The 5,031-nt window shown below is 50.4% G+C and overlaps 1 long non-coding RNA gene across 1 annotated transcript; it reads left to right on the forward strand.

Moving 5' to 3' along the window:
- The first annotated feature begins 719 nt into the window (after window positions 1–719).
- LOC142068729 (uncharacterized) lies at window positions 720–2,266 on the forward strand. Its single transcript, XR_012664633.1, has 2 exons — window positions 720–768; window positions 1,458–2,266. It is a non-coding gene; the product is annotated as an uncharacterized LOC142068729 (long non-coding RNA).
- The last annotated feature ends 2,765 nt before the right edge of the window (window positions 2,267–5,031 follow it).

Consider the following 5,031-nt stretch of genomic DNA (forward strand, 5'->3'; position numbering starts at 1 on the left):
GTGCTGCGGTGCCATGTAGACACCCTGGTGATTACAGCGCTGCGACTGGCCTCCGGGAGGTGTCCCACAATGCCTCTTCTCGCCTCTCTGGCCATCGGTTTGAACTCTACTGCCCTGCCTTCAGGTGACCAACCGTTAGCCCCACCCCGGACATTGCTTTGCAAATTTGAAAGTCCCCTTCCTGTTTGCTTGGTGCTGCGTGCAGTGGTCTCAGCGCATCTCTCCAGGTGGCCAGGCCTGCTCCACGCACCAGGCGATCCCCTGCTTGGAGCAATGCCGAGCTTCTGGACCTCATCGGCATTTGGGGAGAGGAGGCTGTGCAGTCCCAGCTGCGCTCCAGCTGTCAGAATTGTGATACCTACGGACCGATTTCTAGATGCATGATAGACAGGGGCCATGACCGGGGCACACTGCCGTGCAGGGTCAAAGTGAAGGAGCTGCAGAACGCCTACCACAAGGCACGGGAGGCAAACTGCTGCTCTGGTACTGTGCCCATGAGCTGCCAGTTCTACAAAGAGCTGGACGCGATACTCGGTGGCGACCCCACCTCCGCTGAGAAGGACCCTGTGGATACTTTATTGCCTTGCATGCCAGTCGAGAGTGGACCAAGCCAGGAGGAGTCAATCTTGGACGAACAGGGGGAGGGGGACCCAGTGGCAGAGGATGACTCAGCGTCCAGAGATGCATGCAGTCAGGAGCTCTATTCTACCCCAGAGGAGCCTCGCCAGTCGGAGCTTGGCGAAGCGCAAACAGGAGAGCAGGCTCCCGGTAAGTGGATCTGATTTGGGGAATTGCTGAAGCGAGTTGTTGGGGGCAGGAGGGTTGCAGAAAGCAGGCTTGTCTCCCACCTCATGCCTAGCCTGAGTGGCAGAACAGGCTGTTGATACACTCCCTCACTTCATGGGAATCTCCCTCAGATATCTCCAAGAAACTCTCGTGGAGACACTGGGCAATCTGCTGCTGCAGGTTCCTCGGCAGAGCTGCTTTGTTTCTTGCCCCATTAATGGTAACTTCTCCGTGCCACTTTGCTGTGATGGGTGGGGGGACCATTGCTGTACACAGGCTAGCTGCATAGGGGCCAGGGCGGAAGCCACAGACTTGGAGAGGACCCTCCCTTGATTCCCTGCTCACCCTCAGCAGCAAGATATCTTGCATAATGATCACCTCGTGTGGAAAGTGTGGGGACAGGAATGATTATCAGGCCCACCCCACAGTGCTGGCTCTCCCCAAGTGTCCAAGAGCCATGTGCCCAGTGTACAGCAGGGTTCGGGAACAGTGATTTACCCTGCCCCTGCAGCTACTCACCATTTGGGGGTCTTGTGGCTCATGTATGCTTGCCTGGGGTCAGCCAGTTAGTGATAGGTGTGTGAGTACTGGCTGTGTTTTAAAGCACTGAAACAGTGTTGTCTGTTGCGAACAATACTGCGTCTGTAAAATGTTGCATTTAAACTTCACAGAGATGACCTTGGGAGGCCAGCCTCCCTTCTCGGCGGCCGAACAGCTGTGCAGAATTAGAAAGCATCCAAGAAGAACTAAGGAGGACTTTATGCATGAGGCTATGATGCACTCCACCACTGAGAAAAAAGAACTGAAGGAGTGGCGGGACAGCAAGAAGAGGGACTGAAAGGAGAACGCGGCACACCAGAAAGAAGCCACGGAGCGGCTCCTAACAGTTATGGAGAGCCAAGGAGACACGCTCCAGGCGATACTAGCTCTTCAAACCGAGCAGTTCTGCGCCCGCCCTTCCCTGCAGCCTCTGTCGCAAAACTCTTTCCCATGCCCCTCCCCCCCCAACACACTGTTATCAACCTCCTGGCTCCACTCTCTACCTGCAGCATTCCACTCCTCCCTCCTCAAAGTCCAGCAGTGTGGACGCCCACTACCCACTGCACTCAACACTAGGGTGACCAGACAGCAAGTGTGAAAAATTGGGATGGGGCTGGGGGGTAATAGGTATCTATATAAGACAAAGCCCCAAATATCTGGACTGTCCCTATAAAATCGGGACATCCGGTCACCCTATTCAACACCCGTCCCTCTGCAGTTTGGCCCTGCTGAAGTCCAGCACCTGCAGCATCGTACTCCAAAGGAGAAAGTTGGGTACGATCCCTGGACATACACAAATCTGTAGCCGTCCCGGGACCCCTCCTCCCCTTGAGACCTTCCCTTCCCCCATCCCCCATCCCCCTCCCTGCTGATGATTTTTTTCGTTTGACTCTCTCCTCTGGTTGTTGTCTTTCAATAAAAGAATTGTGTTTCTTTGGAAGCAATCTTTATTCTAAAAAGAGCACTGCAAAGCAACATACAATTATATTAAGGTCCCTTCTTGCATCATGTGCACCAATCACCTCCTAGCATTAACAAGCACTGCAATCCTGAGCATAGCAACAAATATTAGTGGCTTTCAGATTCAAATTGCTGCCTCAAAGCATCCCTGATCCTTATGGCCCTGTGCTGTGCCCCTCTAATAGCCCTGGTCTCTGGCTGTTCAGATTCAGTCTCCAGGCACTGAGCCTCTGTGGTCCAGCTCGGAATGAAGCTTTCACCCTTCCCGTCACAAATATTATGGAGCGTACAGCACACGGCTATAAGCATAAGAATATTGTCATCGGCCATGTCCAGCTTCCCATATAGACATCGCCAGCAGGCTTTTAAACGGCCAAATGCACACTCCACAGTCATTCTGCACTTGCTCAGCCTGTTGTTGAACCGCTCCTTGCTGCTGTCAAGTTGCCCCGTGTATGGCTTCATGAGCCACGGACTTAAGGGGTAGGCAGGGTCTCCCAGGATCACAATGGTCATTTCAACTTCCCCTACGGTGATCTTTGGCTCTGGGAAGAAAGTCCCTGCTTGCCGCTTCTTGAACAGGCCAGTGTTCCGAAAGATGCGTGCTTCATGCACCTTTTCGGACCAGCCTGTGTTAATGTCTGTGAAAAGCCCACGGTGATCCACAAGCACCTGGAGAACCATTGAGAAATACCTCTTGCAATCAATGTACTCGGTGGCTAGGTGGCCTGGTGCCAGAATTGGAATGTGTGTGTCATTGATCGCCCCTCAGCAGTTAGGGAAGCTCATTTGTGGAAAGCATCCGCAATGTCATGCACGTTGCCCAGAGTCACAGTCTTTCGGAGCAGGATGCCATTAATGGCCCTGAACACTAGCATCAACACGACTCCAGCGGTCGACTTTCCCACTCCAAACTGGTTAGTGACTGATAGGTAGCAGTCTGGAGTAGCCAGCTTCCACAGTGCAATCGCCACACGCGTCTCCAACAGCAGGGCAGCTCTCATTCTCATGTCCTTGTGCCGCAGGGCTGAGGCGAGCTCATCACACCGTCCCATGAATGTGGCTTTCCTCATGCGAAAGTTCTGCAGCCACTGCTCGTCATCCCAGATGTGCAACATGATGTGATCCCACCACTCAGTGCTTGTTTCCCGAGCCCAAAAGCAGCGTTCCACTGTGGTCAGCACTCTGTGAATGTCACAGTCAATCTCGTGTTGTAGCTACTACACGTGGCGAGATCAACGTCGCACTACTCTTGACTTCGTAGTTTAAGGAATAACTCCACTGCCACTTGTGATGTGTTGGTCAGTGCGAGCAGCATACTGGTCAACAGCTTGGGATCTATTCCTGCAGCCTGAAGAGGCAGGGCAGGACGCGCAGTACACAAAGCATTGAAAGATAGTGCCAAATGCAGATGGGAGCACAGGGATTGCTGGAATGCGAAGCAATGCATCACGGGGCATGGGGACTGGACCCAGGATGCCCTGCAACCCCTTCCGCCTTCCCACAAGTCTTAGCGGCAGAAGAGGAAGAGATGCTCTGTGGGATAGCTGCCCAGAGTGAACTGCTCCGAATAGCACCACAAGTGTGAACACGCTATTGCACAGCCAGCTGTCAGTGTGAACACAACAGCAGTTTTCCTTGGGTGCTCTCTGAGCGGCGCTGTACCTGCCGGCACTGTAACTTTGCCAGTGTAGATGTGCCCTTAGTCTATCATAGGGTTTTATATTGCCACCCATCACTGCTTTAACAGAGATATGGTGACTTACGTCACCTGAGGATATGGCCCTTTCTGCACAGGTGTAAGTGACCAGGCAAGTTCGGGGAGAATTAGGCCTTCTGTTATATTTTTACAGTAAATAACCAATAGCTAGGGCCCTTTGTTTTCAGTTTTTATTTTATTTATTTTTTCCGGGGAATTTATCAGTGTTTATTACCACAACAACATAAACAGGTGAAAATCAGTGTAAAAGTATTAATAATTTTTCTGGGTAAATATCAGGGTATGTTTTGGTGGATGGAAAGACGGGGGAAAGTATTGACTAGATTAATGCTTTGAATTCCATTCATTTTTGTGATTTGCTGCAGAACTAAAACAGAACTCAAAACACAATGCCACCTCTGTTTTGTTTAAGAAACATTAAGAAAACATTTAAGAAAACAATATATCCCTAATCCCCAAATAAAACTTTTAATTTGAATGACCAGTTTACTGTTGTAGACTTAGAACTATTAGCCTATAAATATTACATTTAATAATTGGGCCTCACCATTTGCAGCATAAACACTCAACTTCATCCTTTTCTCCTGGTTTTGTTTTTTTAAACTTTTGAATACTTCCTTGTGTTCTGAAATGTAGTCTGAGGCAGATTTTTGTTTTCTTCCCATTTTAGTGTGTCAAAACCGTTATCTGCTAACAGCTTGAAATGTGTACGTGGTGGGCGTGAGATTCATCGGCACGTTCAGATGTGCACACACTTCAGAGCTTGCATGCCTGCCTGTTTGTTTAGTGTGTGTATCTTCTAGAAGACCAAGGGTTCTCAAACTGGGGGTCAGGACCCCTCAGACGGTCAAGAGGTTATTACGTGGGGGGTCGCGAGCTGCCAGCCTCCACCCCAAACCCTGCTTTGCCTCCAACATTTATAATGGTGTTAAATATATAAACAAGTGTTTTTAATTTATAAGGGAGGTCGCACTCAGAGGCTTGCTATGTGAAAGGGGTCACCAGTACAATAGTCTGAGAACCAC

Source organism: Caretta caretta, chromosome 13 (genome assembly GCF_965140235.1).
Source record: "Caretta caretta isolate rCarCar2 chromosome 13, rCarCar1.hap1, whole genome shotgun sequence".
Lineage (NCBI taxonomy): Eukaryota > Metazoa > Chordata > Testudines > Cheloniidae > Caretta > Caretta caretta.